The sequence below is a fragment of the Prunus avium genome, chromosome 2 (genome assembly GCF_965620075.1).
Source record: "Prunus avium chromosome 2, drPruAviu1.hap1.1, whole genome shotgun sequence".
Taxonomy (NCBI): Eukaryota; Viridiplantae; Streptophyta; class Magnoliopsida; order Rosales; family Rosaceae; genus Prunus; species Prunus avium.
This window is the reverse complement of record NC_142285.1, coordinates 4,431,996-4,448,931: the sequence shown is the minus strand read 5'-3', so window position 1 is coordinate 4,448,931 and position 16,936 is coordinate 4,431,996.

The window sequence follows — 16,936 nt, the reverse complement described above, 5'->3', positions numbered from 1 at the left end:
ATCATTCATGCCATCGATCTTTATTGTAGAACATACTTCCTCAAATTCTTTGACATGCATGTTGGGATTGTCTCCGGGATTCCCAAAGAATTTAGGCAATAAATGAATCATGTTCGATCTCAACTCAAAGTTATTCAAGGTAATCACGGGGTATACTATGCAAGATGGTTGTCCAGCTGCTTGAGGTGATGAATATTCTTTCATAGTAACTTCCACATTTGCAGCTGCCATTGGTGACGGTGGAGGTGACTCGTCCCTTGGTGAGCTTGGTGATGATGAAAACAGTGAGAATGAAATAGGCAATGGAGTAGATACAGCTAGTCGGATGCTCCTTTCTCTCAAAATTTGAGCTGGGATATCTACTAATGTGCAATCAAATGAAATATCTAACTCTGAAAGGAACATAAGCAAATTGTTCCTGCAAGAAAAGAAACAAAAACAAATCAAGATAAAAATGAAACAACAAACAATAAACGAAAATAAAATTAAGTACTCTAAATATACTCAAACGAAACAGATAAGCAGCTGTGCCTGTTCCTCGGCAACGGAGCCAAAAATTGTTGTACTTGTTAATGGACACAAATTAATGTGCAAAAAACCAATTAAAAATACCCGCAAGTGCACGAATCTATTGAGGTGTAGATTATGTAAGTACGGGGTCGATCCCACGAGGAACTGTCGGCTTACTATAAGTTCTAGAATGAGTACGTAAAGAACCCTTAAATAACACAACACAAACGTAAAATACAAATTGGAAACTAAAACACGAGTAAAGAACGGTAAAAAGAAAGAAACAAAACAAGAAACCAAGGAAAAAAAACAAACAACAATTTCTATCACTCTTTTATCAGAACTGTATCACCTATTTATCACCTGCGAACAGTGGGTGAAAAGTGGCTGGCGACCAATCGATGAACAGTGGCGACCGGTCGCTTTTTGGCAGATTGGCTGGAGACCGGTCGTTAGACACTGGCGACCGGTCGCTTGTTGGCAGATTCGTTTTCCTGTTTTTTCCAGTTTCGACATTTGTCTGGTTCTTTATACGGTTGGATTCAGTGAAGAAACACACACACATACACAGAATTCAATGAAGAAACACACACACATTGGTGGGGGGTTTGATTTGAGTTGAGTGACCTATTTCTAATGCTTGAATGTAAATGAACTCTAATTTAAACAAGAATAGAAGGAATGAAAATCAAAATGTGGAATTAAAATGTAACAAACACTAGGGTTTCAGAATCCACCCTAAACAATCCTACCCATGTTCATGGACACTCAAGTGATGAACTCTAAACGTGTTGATGAAGATGTTTCCAATCAAGATTGGAACTAGTGGCTCAAGATGCATGATTCTGTCTAAAATAAGTAGAGTGCAGGGCTAGTTCTACAATACTCGTGCCTTCCCTATAATCAATCTAGGTGTGCTTAGTACTTCGATTTGATTACAAGAAAAACCCATTAAGTTCAAAGAGAATATGTGTTTGTGCCTAATAAATCACGGCCATGAACTGGCCGAAGGAGCCCCTTTCTCGGCCCTAGCACTTGCTCGTAAAACTAAAACGCAGTGTTTCGCCAAGATACTTGGCCTTCTTGAAGACAAAAGAAAAATGCTAAGGCATGATCATCTCGGCCTCGATTGTAAGCCGAGGCCGAGGCCGAGCAAAATCACGGCCAGAGGTATTAAAGCCAGATCATCAAGTGGCAGCATGGTCCCACGCTTCATTTAATGAAGTAGTGCCTCTGTTTATTGCAGCAAACCCACTGGCCACAAATAAGCATTTAATGCACGAGGGAAGGTGGGAAGTGATTGAAGTCAGGATTTGGCGACAGGAATCAGAGTGATTAGACGCAAACATTCTCACAAGGATTCTCACAGCTTGAGAGATTAGGTGACCAGCTATCAGAGCAATAAATGCGTCTCCACTGCCAGAAGCGCAGAACCCACGATCAGGGCGGCCGCCAAGATTCACCAGGATTTATGGGGTCACACCACCATACTTCACGATCCCAAATTTCGATTGGACTACCCACTTGCTCTAATCAGACTCCACCATGCAGATTTTCAGCTTCGATTACTCCTCCAGGAACTCTTCCTATAAATACAAGGCTCAAGCTACATTCAAAGGGTTCAAACACCAAACCAAAGCCTCCCACGGAGCAACTTATATTTTCCTATAATGCACTTTCAATATCTTTACTTGCTTTCCTAGGAGTAGTGTTAGACTGTAAGGAAAATCCATTCATCAATATATCATACGACCCTTGATTTTCAAGGCGCCGGAGCACCACCTTTGTTATTCGCTCATTCACCCTATATATCATACGACCGTCGCTCGTCGAGCCACGCGCCGGAGCATCGCCCAAAACCCACCACCAACACCACCACTCAACGGCCTTGTAGTTCACGCCGTGAACCTAACAGCCGAGATTAGTTCCTCTCTCGGCTACAATCGTTTGATTAGAAGACGAGTCCAAACAGGCGCACCACTTAACCATTCTATCCACATCAACCATCTCGACGCACGGTAGACCGTGCTGGCACCCCCGCGCACAACCGCACCGCATCCAAAAGCAGGAAGCCGCGTGTCCACGCATATCCCCTCGGCCAGGAACTCCATGCCGTGAGATTTGCGCGGCAGACAATATGAACATCACAAGAACCCTAATTGCATGATGTTTACATTAGGCATTCAAGAAACCAATTCACATGGATGATTCTTACTTCATCCATTTGTTGCTTAGGAAAATATGAAGATACACATAATCCCAACAACCTCAAGAAGCATGCTTTCAAAGGTGATCAATCAAAGAAAAACATGGATGATTCTTACTTCATCCATTTGTTGCTTAGTACATCAATGATAGATTATTTTAGTGAATGGGAATTCATCAACAATATCTAGAAATTCATACACTCAAGCATCAAAACAATAGAGTATTCATGTTTAGGGCTTCAACCTAACCCCTTGCTATGGAGTTTAACTCCTCATACTTATTTCAAATACAAATTCAAAACAAAACTAGAAAGAGTTTACAAATTTTGTGAAGGTGATGGAAAATCAAGGTCTTCAATGGTGGAAATCTTCTTCCTTCTTGCTTGGATGCACCTTGTCTTCCTCCTCTAGCTCTCTAGCTCCAAATTCTGCTCTCAAGTCTCTGCAAAAAATGAATAATCTGATCTCCCCAACTCAAAGACAATCTGCCCAAAATGAATTCATCCGTTGAATGAATGAAGATGCCTTCATCATTCCACATCCCTCCTTTCCAACTTTTACTAAAGTCTTTGTCTCCTTGTCTCCTCCTCATGATGAAGTTTTGTTTCCACAAAGATGCTCTTTGTCTCAGAAAATTGCACTCAATCAAGTAATTTATTGTTACCAAATGGCATGGTAACAAGTAGAAATAAGATGACACCAAGTGGAGGTAAAACTGGCCCAAAACAGATTTCCAAAGCTGTGGTAACATGCTGGATCAGTTGGATAGGCTATACTTGTTCAATGGAGCTCAAATTCGGATATGTTATAGTTAACATCCATTGGAACAAGTTTCATGAAGATCTTCACCTCATCCGAGTACCGGAGTATGTTGATTCAAGGCCAAGAAGTTGACCTACGAAAATAAACAAAAACAGAATTTATAACCAATAAAGCATTTTTAGCTCATTTTCATTCTAACCAAGGTAAAATCTATGAAAATGCAAAAAGGAAGTAAAAAGCTCTAAAATTTCAAGAACTAACTCAAAATAATGGGTGAATAACATGAAATCATGTGTAAAATGAACCCAAGAAACTTCCCAAACTTATCTTTTGCTAGTCCTCGCGCAAAACAGAAACTAGAACAAGACTTGAAACAATTCTTTCCGAATACTTTTCGAAGAGAGCGACTCATGCAAACAACTTAAAAGTTTTCACAAGAAAAGCTCAATTTAGACATCATTCACAAGTCGGCGAAGTTCAAAACACAACATGCTCAAGTTGTAGTAGTGTGATGGCCAAATTCAACTCATTCTCCAATTTCAGTTTCCACACAACTTTGAAAATCATACCAAGCACAAATGTAACTTCAAATCTCACCAAAGTTGTCCTCTCACAAATGAATCACTCAGAAGAGGGTTTCAATACATCACTCAATGATAAATATGAGAATAGAGTTAAACCATAAGGGACTTAACTCACAATAGAAGGATGAAAAACATGCATGATTATGATCTCAAGAAGGATGCCAAACACTTAAAAGCTGAAAAAATGGGTGCAATTCAACCACATGAAATTTAGGATCAATTTAGGTCTTTACTATAGGTTGTAATGGGGCTAAGGGTGTAAGGTGAGTGAGAAATGAAGGATATGGATACAACAAAGTCCAAGGAACTCACAATGTGAGAGCATATAACAGTTATTACAAGACTTTGAAACATCATGTTTAAGAAATATTTTTTTCTACGTGATCAAATAGACCCCAAAGCCTTATACCTCTATTTATTTTGATTCACACTCCTTTCTTCTATTTGAACAACCATCAATTTATTTTTGGCCAATAAAGAAACTTGGAATTGAAATTTGAATCCAATGTCACTTAACCACAACTTTTCTCTTTTCTTTCACCAATTGAGTGAAGTTCTCTTTTTTTTTTTTTTTTTTTTCCGATATGTAATATCCCTTCCCAAACTTAGCATGAAAAACACATCCGATATAGAGCTCATGAGTTCCTTAGAAAGGTAAATTCTTGTTTTTCAGGCTAAAGCTAGGAATTATAATTGGTTAAATGAAAGAAAAGGCTTACATGGTGGCTCAAAGTGGTTACAATGGAAAATCATGCTTAAGCATGCATACGGTTAGCTTGAAAGGCGCAAACGGTTCAAAGAGGGCCTTAATATCATTTCTCAAATGTCATGTAATCAAATTACACAAGAATGAATATCTTTTAAGTGCTCAACCAAGTCAATGAATAATGAGATCAAACAACAACTCGGACGACAAGAAAATAAGAATATGTGTATAACACTCATGAATTGAAGCACAAGGCTCAAAGCTTACATTATATGGTTATACAAGTCTAATTCATGCTTGATACAATTCTTTGGATCATGCAAGTCCTTCAATTGGAGAATTATGAAACAAATGGCAAGTACAATTCTTTAGTGAATAATAATTTTTTTTAATATACATTTTCAATCAAGTCATGTAAACATTCATCACAATCTCATCATATGTGTCTAGAAAGTGACTTGAAAACAAAAAGACTCAAAACTAAAAAGAAAACAAGAATTTAAGTGAAATGAAAAAGACTTGCTATCCCTTCCCAAACTTAAAAATAAACATTGTTCTCAATGTTAAAGAATTTAGGTATCAGCAATATTATAACAAGAAATGAAAGGGATTAGAGCAATTAAATAAAAGAACAAACAAGAATTAAAACTACGACACGGTTGCAAAAAGAAAATAAATAAATAAATAAAATAATAAAAAAACGAAAACCAAATAAAATAGTAAGCCCTAACAACAGTCCTACGCAAGTAGAAATCCAACCCATTGGTACGCCCAAACCAATTGAAAACCCAACCCAAACGAAAGCCCAAATGCTTATATTTTTTTTAAAAGCTAAAAACAAAGAAACGTTTTCAGAAGCACAAGGAGCGAAATTGCTGAAAAAGAAGAGCGTGGGCCCTGATGTCCCGGCTCCTGGTAAGTCACGGGCAGACAAAGCGAGAGACATGTCAACGCGCAGAGGCCCCTCGCACATCCCTAAGCCAGAATTATTGGCTTCTTAGGAAGGCGTGACGACTTTTTGTTTTTTGAAAGCTTTGAAAGGTAGAATTGCAATTAAGGGGGTTGGGGAATGGGTGAGGTGATAGAGGGGGATAGGTCATAAGGGCTGCGCGAAACTCAGAAGCGGAGTGGCTAGGGTTAAGCAAAAACTACGTCTATAAAAGGCAAAGAGAAAGGGGGGAACACAAAAGAGAAAGGAAGAAGAAAAGAGAAAGTGAGAAATCAAATGGCCTCTTCTTTCCCATTTTCATTGGATCTCAACCTAGCTCCACCGACTCAAACATGGGGTTGTAGGGGCTTTTTCGTTCCAGCAGCTTGACGAATGGGCCTGGGCTGCTGTAAAGTGCAAATGGCTGGAATCGCCCCTTGTGTTTGAGTTCGAGAATCAAACCCCAAGTGTGCTTCGAAAGGGTAGCGGAGCCTTAGGAAACACCCTGGTTATCTTCACCAACAAAAAAGACAATTGCTTGCAGATAAATATTTAGGCTTGGCATGAGAAGCTTGTGGCATGGGAGCTGAGCATTCGTGAGTTTAGCATGAGAGAGAGAAGGCTTGGGTTTCCTATGAGAAACATAGGCTCGAAGTAAGGGGAAGAGAGAGTTTTTGGGAGGATTTGTTGAGGAGTGAGTGGAAGAGATGAGGAAGAGGAACGAGTGGCTTGAGCAAGTTTCCGACAGCTTGACGAAAGTTCTATCAAGTACTAGAACAGTTCTGCCAAGAGGGAAAATAGGGAAGAATGATGAATAGTGCACGAAATTGCTAGGTTTTGAAGATGAGAGGGAAGCTTGCTCTCTAGATATGTGTTATGAGAGAGAGAGAGAGCGAGGAAGAAGATGAAAGCATGGGTGGCTTTAGCATATTTCCAGCAGCTTGACGAAAGCTTCGTCAAACTTCTGGACGATTTGACAGAAGAGAAAATGGGAAGCAATGGAAGAACAAGGCTTGAAATCGGAGGGTTCCAGAGATGAGAGATGATGCTTGCTCTCTCTGAATGTGGGTTTTGAGAGAGAGAAAGGAGGAAGATGGAAGAACAAAGCATGAAATTGAAGGATTCCAGAGGGGATGCTTGCCTTCGATCGGTTTGTTGTGTGTTTTGCTAGGAAGAAAGTGGCTCCTTTTATAGGCGTTAAAAACCTTAATTTTGTCAAGCCACCCTCTCCCCTTTTCCTCACTTTCTTCCATTTACTCTTGTTTGGTGAAATTTCCCTAGCCTGAACCCATAGGCACGCAGCTTTTTGGGGTTCCAAGGTCCTCAGGCAGCTAGATGAGGAAAGAATGTGGGTGAGGAGCCGCCCACTTTTGTTTCTTGTTTTCTCACCAAAGCTTGAAGAGGAAAGAATGGGTAAGGGTGCTTGGTCAAAAAGGTGATCAGCACATGGGTTTGCTTGGTTTTGGTGGTTTGGCTGTGATATGGTTTTAACAGAGATGCACGACGTTGGATATTTTATAAGGTGCTAGGCTGGGCTGTTTTGTTTCCAGCGGCTTGTGAGTTCCCTTTGATTTCGTCAGACTACTGGAAGCTTTGGCTAATGTGGGATTTTCTCACGTGTTATGGGCTATTCGGTTTTCTTAAGGTGATGGGCTACTAGGTTTTTCTCTCATGCTTACCCATATGTTTGGGCTCAAGGAATGGGCTTGAGTTTTGGTGCTCCCAAGTAGCCCAAAACTTCCACTCCTTGGACCATCAATGGGCCTCGCGAATACTCGTTACCATCCATATCATAACCCACTCAGCAAGCCCCAGGCATTCGCGTGGCTTGGGCCCGCTTAAGCTTGTAGCATGGCGTGTTGCTTATTTGCTTGACGTGGCATGTGTGCAAGCGCATATGACGAACTTTTGTGTGCCCAAATCGGGTTTCTTCTCGATAAGGTATAGCATTGGGCCGAGATTATATTTGGGCCTAGCCTTGGAATTTTTGGGCCTCAACATTAGCCCCCTTGATTTTTGGGGCCATGAATGTGTGTTGAAATGGTCCAAATAATCAATTTCCAGCCCAAAATAAATCACAGTAGTGGCATGGCATGGCATGGTTTGGCATGGGTTTAGGAGCAACTCAAGGATAACTAGTTAAGGGTCTCTAAAATTACAGCCAGGTTTTTTTCCGGGAAGGTTGGAGGGGTCTCAATGGTCCCACTTAAAACCCAATCCTTCTTAAACACCGAGGGTGTTGCCTTGAAGAACTTTCCTAGACACTGTAATTTTGGAGGTCACTTACTAGAGTTACCAAGAGTTTGCCCATTTTGTGGCATGATAGAGAAGAAAATGCTCGGTGGATTAGCTTAGCTTGCATGACTTATTTGCTTGAGTGACTAGAGAGGCTTGATTTTGCATGATTGTGTGCTTGGATGCTTGGCATTGGCATGTATGCTTGGCTCAGGCTTGTATGCTTGGATGCTTGGCATTGGCATGTACGCTTGGCTCGGGCTTGTATGCTTGGATGCTTGGTATTGGCATGTACGCTTGGCTTGTGCTTGTATGCTTGGAATCTTGGCATTGACATGTACGCTTGGCTTGGGCTTTTATGCTTGGATGCTTGGCATTGGCACGTGCTGGAAGGACGTTTGAAATAGGGCAGCTGCTGGAAAATGTTTTGTTTGGCATGGAATAGGTGCTGGAAATTCTCGTCTTATGGAGTAGGTGCTGGAAGAACGTGACTTGGCTTGGCATGATTAGCTTGGATTTGCTATGAGGACGTGGATAATCTAATGGTTGAGTTGAATCAAGATATAGCTTGGTCTGGCATGAGGGTTCACTCTTCTGGCAGCATGAATATAGAGCTTATGTTATTTTCCAGGAGCACCCTGTACAGCGCATCATTATCTTCCATGTTTTTCTTGGCTTGAATCTTGGTCATTAGGGTTTTGGAATTGTTGGTGGTGATTGCAATGAATTCCTTCATCAGCCGCCAAGTGCACCATAATCATCAGAAAAAGAATTGATTGGCATGAGCTGCAAAAACTATTGCAGCGTGGCCTTCTGAGTATTTGTTTAGGTCATTGCATGGCGTGGCGAACTTAGGATATCCCTTTGTTGCGATGGTGACAATTTGGCATGATATGGTGATAGCATGGCTTCTTCTCTGTGCTTCCAGCAGCTAGAACTGCCAAGTTCTAACATTGTCATTTTTATGATGACGGTATTGCTTGAAAAGCTTGATATTGTGATATCTGGTTTGGTTTGCTTGAAATGTTTGTACCAAGTGAGATGCTTGAGTTGCATGGCTTGTGTGGAAGGATTCACAAATGCTTGTATTGATGCATGGTGGGTTTGAAGAAGAGATACGGGCTTGAGAGAGCATAAGAGAGTTGGGCGCGTTATCTCCTTGACTGGCTTGGCCTTCACGTGGGCAAAATTGTGTTGCCCCTTCCTTTTGAATTTTTTATTTGCAAGTGGCTGCTCTATTTTCCTTTCATTTGGCGTGGCATGCTTTATTTTTTGATTTTCTCTCACTCTTCTTTCTTCTTCCTCTTCTCCAAGACCCAAACCCGTGGGTATTGTTCATCGGTACAGAAGTCAGATTTTTGAAGCTCGGATCAGAAAACTTCCTTGATGAAAGTTGTTTATCTGCTCGAGTACTATAGCCTGTAAAATTTGTAGAATTTTTAAAATTTTTCTGATGCCTCAAAACTGGTCTTAAACTTCTGCATTCATCCATGGCTGGTGAGTTTCTGCAGATTCTGCTTCTTCATGTATCTTTAATTTCTGATGCTCGGATGATTGCGCTTGCCTCACAAAATTTGCTCGAAATTATTTTGTTTATAACATATCCAAAATTGAAGATCATCCAACCATTGTAGTGTTCTCTGCCTTCATTTTTCTGAAGCGTGTTCTTGGACTGATGTTGATGCCTTTGTTGCATGTTTGTTTTCTATACTTGCATGCCGGAGTTCCTCTGTATTTCCTAGAATTTGTGAACTAGAAATCGAATTCGGAGGTTGAGCTTCTAGTTTAAAATTCTAGCTTGGTGATAAACAAGAGTCATACAAGCTCACTTGGGTAATGCATGCCAAATCTTTGTCAAAATATCTCAGAGTAGCTTGCTGGCTGTTTTTTGAACTTTTGAAATGTTTCTTTTCGAATCTGAGTTGGAGCTTTTGAGACATGAAAATGGAATTCTCAATGGTTGTTGGAATTGGTCTTGCGTCACTTGAAGCAAAAATGAATTTTTGGTGGAATTTCAAAGTAAGGGTTAAGCTGCTAGAGCTGTGCAGTTCCTGCTGCATGGGCTATTTCAGGAATCTTTTTGACATGCTAGCTCTAAATGCCACGAAATTTTTGGAAAATGAAGCTTGGTATGTCTAGTTCTAATCTGGAAAGTTTGGGATCTGTTGGTTGTAAGCTTGATTTCTAGTGATTTTCCAAAGGTGGGGTGTTCCAGCTAGAATGGTTGGAAAGCTTGTGTATAAGTTTCGCTTGGCATGTTGCTTTTGTTTGAGAATTTAGCATGTCCTTTTTCTTGGCATTGAGTGCTGATCTGGGCATTGCTAGAGCATGATCTTGAGCAATATTGTTGTGAGAGCATGATGTTGAATGGCATTGTTGCATGAGCATGAGTTCTTCAATTTGCTTGAGCTGCGTGAATTGCATGGAATACCTTAATGAAATGTAGTTGCTTGGCATATGGATTGGTATTACACCCTGTGAATTTGTCAAATGCTTGATAGCTAAGTTTGCTTGCACCCTGAGAAAATTATGCTTCCAGTGCCTCTATTTTTAGTTACAATTACGGCGCCTGATTTTGGCTAACGTATTTTCTTGTTTCTTTTTCAGGCTTGATTGAGAGGCTCCAAAGCATGAGAAGTGTCATATTCTTACTAATTTGCTAAGAATTTGTGTTTGTGCCTAATAAATCACGACCATAAAACTGGCCGAAGGGACCTCCCTCGGCCTTAGCAGCTATTTCGTGAACCAAAACGCGGCGTTCCGCCAGGTGTTTTGCCTTCTTCAAAACAAAGGAAAAGCGGCAAAGGCATAATCATCTCGGCCTCGACCGCGGTATTGCAGGCCAAGGCTGAAGGACAAAAAGACGCGGCCGAAGATATTAGAGTCAGATCCCCACGTGACAGCCAGGGCCCACACTTCATTTAATGAAGTAACACCTCTGACTAGCAAACCCAAAGGCAGCAAAGAGGCATTTAATGCACTAGGGAAGAAGGGAAGTGACTAGCGTCAGGATTTGGCGACAGAAATCAGAGTGGTTAGGCGCAAACATTCTTACAAAAATTCTTACAGCTTGAGAGATTAGGTCACCAGCTATCAGAGCATTAAATGCGTCTCCACGGCCAGAAGCGCAGAGCCCACGATCAGGGCGGCGGCTGAGATTTACCAAGATTTATGGGGTCACACCACCATGCTTCACGATCCTAAATGTCGATTGGACTACCCACTTGCTCTGATCAGGCTCCACCATGTAGATTTTCAGCCTCGATTACTTATCCAAGAGCTCTTCCTATAAATACCAAGTTCAAACTACATTCAAAGGGTTCAAACACCAAACCAAAAGCCTCCCACGAAGCAAATTATATTTTCCTGTAATGCACTTTCAATACCTTTACTTGCTTTCCTAGGAGTAGCGTTAGATTGTAAGGAAAATCCATTCATCAATATATCATACGACCCTTGATTTTCAAGGCACCGGAGCACCATCTCTGTTACTCTCTCATTCTCCCCATATATCATACGACCGTCGCTCCCTGAGCAACGCGCCGGAGCACCGCCCAAAACCCACCACCAACACCACCATTAAACGGCCTTGTAGCTCAGGCCGTGAACCTGACGGCCGAGATCAGTTCCTCTCTCGACTAGGGATGGCAATGGGTCGAATCGGGGGTGGGTATGGCATTCCCATCCCCATCCCCGTTAAGGTTTTCTCCCCCATCCCCGCCTTCATACCCGCAATATTCATATCGAGGATTCCCCATCCCCACCTTCGTTGGGGAATGGGTTCCCCGACCCTCCCCATTACGGAAGAAAAAACCAATATGTAACTACTTTGTTAAAAAAAAAAAAAACTAATTCAAGATAATAAATATATATAATATATACTTATAAGACAATATAAGAATGTTTATATATGTATTGGAAGTTAACTAAATAAATAAGTAGTGTGGCTTAAGATTTGTATAAATTATATAAGTATATAATATAATAATATAAAATATAAAACTTAGTCGGTACAATCACTTTAATAACATATTTATATATATATATATATATATACCTCATCAAAAAATTAATATATATTCTAAACGGGGAGGGTTCGGGTTGGGGATTAAAATACCATCCCCGCCCCTCCCCGAACACCAACCCAAAAAATTCCCCATACCCATCCCCATACCCGATTTTTGTCCTTCATACCCGACCCATTAGGGTCGAATCCCCACGAAGACCCTTACCCGCGGGGAAAATTGTGATCCCTACTCTCGGCCACAATCGTTTGATTAGGAGTCAAATTCAAACAGGCGCACCACTCAACCATTTCACCCATATCACCATCTCGACGCACGGTAGACCGTGCTGGCACGCCCGCGCACAACCGCACCGCACCCAAAAGAAGGAAGCCACGTGTTAACGCATATCCCCTCGGCCCGGAGCTCCAGGCCGTGAGATTTGCGCAGCCAACAATTTGGCAGCATGAAGGTGAGTTTTGGTTGCTTGCACCTTGACTTGCGATATGAAGGCTTCTGGAGAATTTGAACTGCTTGACCAGGGAGACTTTGGATAAGGCAGAGAACAAGCTAGTTGTTGAGGCTGCTTTGAGTTTTCTTTCACATATGTAATGAGTTTGTTGAATAGTTGCAAGGATAAATTGAGCTTTGGGGGTTAATGAGCATATACACTAGCATGATGTTTGAAATAGGGCAGGGGCTAAGAAGATTTGAAATAAGGCAAGTGCCAGAAATTCTCTGCTTGTAGAGTAGGAGCTGGAAGAATGTAACTTGGCTTGGAATGATATAGCTTGGACTTGCTATGAGGATGTGAATAATTTTCACACAGCTCTTGGACTTGCTATTAGCATGAGAAACTTTGCAGTGCTTATGCTTGACTCAATTTTTTTTTGAAGCCCCCAAGTATTTTGGAGTTTGCACGTGCAGTTTGCTCAATGGCATGAATGATGGACTTCCCTAAGCCCCCAGCCCTCATACAAGATCTGGTTTTGCTTGAGAATGGAGATCTAAGACACAAGCAAAAGCCACATGTCAGTAACCCTCATTATGCGTGTTCTGTACAGTAGATAGCTAACAAAAGAAAAAGGAAAGAGGAAATGTTCTTATCTTTTTCTCTGGTTTATTGCTTCTGGTTTTCTTCTTTGGAGGCATCGGTGAAGATAATGGCCTGATCCCCAGTAGAGTCGCCAATTTATGTAGGGGCTTTTTCGTTCCAGCAGCTTGACGAATGGGCCTGGGCTGCTGTAAAGTGCAAATGGCTGGAATCCCCCCTTGTGTTTGAGTTCGAGAATCAAACCCCAAGTGTGCTTCGAAAGGGTAGCGGAGCCTTAGGAAACACCCTGGTTATCTTCACCAACAAAAAAGACAATTGCTTGCAGATAAATATTTAGGCTTGGCATGAGAAGCTTGTGGCATGGGAGCTGAGCATTCGTGAGTTTAGCATGAGAGAGAGAAGGCTTGGGTTTCCTATGAGAAACATAGGCTCGAAGTAAGGGGAAGAGAGAGTTTTTGGGAGGATTTGTTGAGGAGAGAGTGGAAGAGATGAGGAAGAGGAACGAGTGGCTTGAGCAAGTTTCCGACAGCTTGACGAAAGTTCTGTCAAGTACTAGAACAGTTCTGCCAAGAGGGAAAATAGGGAAGAATGATGAATAGTGCACGAAATTTCTAGGTTTTGAAGATGAGAGGGAAGCTTGCTCTCTAGATATGTGTTATGAGAGAGAGAGAGAGCGAGGAAGAAGATGAAAGCATGGGTGGCTTTAGCATATTTCCAGCAGCTTGACGAAAGCTTCGTCAAACTTCTGGGCGATTTGACATAAGAGAAAATGGTTAGCAATGGAAGAACAAGGCTTGAAATCGGAGGGTTCCAGAGATGAGAGATGATGCTTGCTCTCTCTGGATGTGGGTTTTGAGAGAGAGAAAGGAGGAAGATGGAAGAACAAAGCATGAAATTGAAGGATTCCAGAGGGGATGCTTGCCTTCGATCGGTTTGTTGTGTGTTTTGCTGGGAAGAACTTTTATAGGCGTTAAAAACCTTAATTTTGTCAAGCCACCTTAATTTTGTCAACTGGAAATGTTGCGGGAAGAGAATAAAAACCTATCAAAGATGGTAGATTTGTACTCTCACGACATGCGAAAGCAACTGGAGGCCCTAGACCGACTGGGTAAACACAAGCAACTAGATCGTATGAGGAGTTGTGCTCAAGCTATGATTGCGATCTTTGGGAGCTCAAGTGATGAGCCCCAAGAAGCTGTGCGTGAAATGTAAGACCCTAATTGAGTTTGCATCTATTTAAGGTATAGAATCTGTTAAGGAATAAAAGTGGAAAGTTTTTATTTGATTAGCCGGATACTTGGAGGTGAAGAAGGAATAAAATAAAAGGAGATATCTATCCTATTCTGTCATGGATTCCAGAGGTGATTAAGGCATGATTTAGGTAATCTTTTATGGGCAAGAAACCTAGGTCAAATCACCTATAAAAACAAGGTTTAGGTCCCCGATCTTATACACATTCAAGCATACAAATCCTACCCCATATTAGGAGTGCATAAGGCGTGTAGAAAGATTGGAAGACCTTTGCTTGCTGCTCAAAATCTTTTCTGTCCAGTTCTCATGGCTTCTCAAGGTTAGTACTTATAGCTTGTTTGATCTTAAAGTCTAACATGTGGTATCAGAGCCTAGGTCATGCATCTATAAGTCTAAATCAAGATAAAACATAATCGACATACTGTGTTTCCGATTCTGTTTTTTGTGCTGTGCTGCAATGATTGTTTGCTAAACTCAAGAATTAAAATTTGTATTCTGGGACTGCTGTGCATGTTTTTTTAATATATTAAACCAATTTATATTGTTTAGCATATCTATCTGAAGATACACATAGAATCATGACTAAGGTTAAAACCACTTAAGCATGAACATAATGAAATTCCGCATCAAGTAAACATATCAAGGAAGTCATGTTTTGATTTAAAATCATTGTCTGATGTTCAGTCCACAGATGAACATGAGGCCATTGTTTTAAATCATCTCGAGGTTTTGATGACAGAATTGCATCACAAGACACATTGAGTGAGGTTTTCTGCTTACAAGTGTGAACCTCATTCGATTATGCCTTATGATGGAACAAGATGGCACATCAACTGCTATGAAGATCAAAATCTTTTCTGTCCACAGATGGGAAGATCTTGATAACAGCTTATCATAGACAGTTTATGACGTTAGACTTGTGAAAGAAAATCAGGCATATTTGATATTCTGTCCACAGATGTTTATCACATATGTATAAAGTTTTGAGGATAAAAGATTAACCATATTGCATAATTCTATGTTTTCAGTTATGAACCCTACCTCTATCAATTCGATTGAACCCTTGACTGGTAGCAACTTTAAGAAATGGAAGCGTGATTTAGAGATAGCTCTAGGTCTCTTAGATCACGACATAGCTTTAAGAGAAGAGAAACCAGTGCTCACTGCTGAGAGCACTGCTGAGCAAAGGCTGAAACTTGAGAGATGGGAGAAGGCAAATAGGATCTGTCTGCTCATAATGAAAAAGTCCATGACTGAAGCCATTTATGGAGGCATTCCTGATTCTGAAAATGCTAAGGAGTACTTGGAGGCAGTGGCTGAGAAGTTTAAAGAATCAGATAAGGCTGAAACTGGAAATCTGATGAATAGGTTGGCTACCATGAAGTACGATGGTAAGGAAGACATGAGGGTGTATCTCCTAGGTATGATAGAGACTGCCAGCAAGCTAAAGGCACTTGATGTTCCTATAGCCGATCCTTTTCTTGTTCATCTTGCTTTGAACTCTCTCCCCTCATCATATGGACAACTTAAGGTAATTTACAATGCTCAGAAAGACAAGTGGGATCTCAATGAGCTCATAACTATTTGTGTTCAAGAGGAGGCTCGAATGAAGAAGGAAAAAGAGGTTAACACTGTGCACCTCACCACCAATGCTCCCAAACGTCACTTTTCTAAGCCTGGCTCACATACTTCTGCCAACAAAGAGAACTCTAAGGCTAATCTTCCTCCTAAAAGGTCTGACACTTTAAAAACCAACAAAACTACTGTTTTTAAATGTTACTTCTGTGACAGAACAGGTCACATGAAGAGAGAGTGCACCAAATACAAGCATTGGGTAGAAAAAAAAGGGAAACAAAGGTAAATCTGAAACTGTCCTAGTTTGTTTTGAGTCTAACAATGTCATAGTTCCTACTAACTCATGGTGGATTGACACTGGTTCATCAATCCATGTTACCAATTCCTTGCAAGATTTCGCAAACCAGAGGAAACCAAGTAGAGACCAAGACCATCTGTTCGTAGGGAATGGGAAGAGAGTACCAGTCCAAGCAATAGGCTCAGTTAGACTCCAATTAGTTTCAGGCTTTCCTTTAATTTTGAAAGATGTTGCTTTTGTACCTTCCATGAGAAGGAATTGGATTTCAGTTTCTAGATTAACTAAGGAACTTTTCAGTTTTGTTTTCTTTGAAGTTGGATTTGATTTAGTCTTTAATAAAAATTCAGTGGGCAATGGCTCTTTGATTGATGGTTTGTATTGTTTAAATCTTTCTAGTAATAATGTTGTTTTCACCACTGAAACCATAGGACAGAAACGATCACTAGAAAATGAGAAGTCTGCAAAACTATGGCACAAAAGATTAGGTCATGTGTCTAAGAAAAGAATGCAAAGGTTAATTCAAGAAGGAATTCTTCCTTCCTTGGATTTTGCAGACTTCACTGAGTGTGTTGAGTGCATAAAGGGAAAAATGACTAACTCTAGAAAATTAGGATCCACACGCAGTCAGCAACTCCTAGAGATAATTCACATTGACATTTGTGGTCCTTTTCCAGTTGAAACTCTAGAAGGACATAGGTACTTCATCACTTTCATTGATGATTTCTCTAGATTTTGCTATCTCTACCTAATCCAGACCAAATCTAGTGCCTTTGAAGTTTTTAAAATATTTAAAATTGAGGTTGAAAACCAACTTGAGTTAAA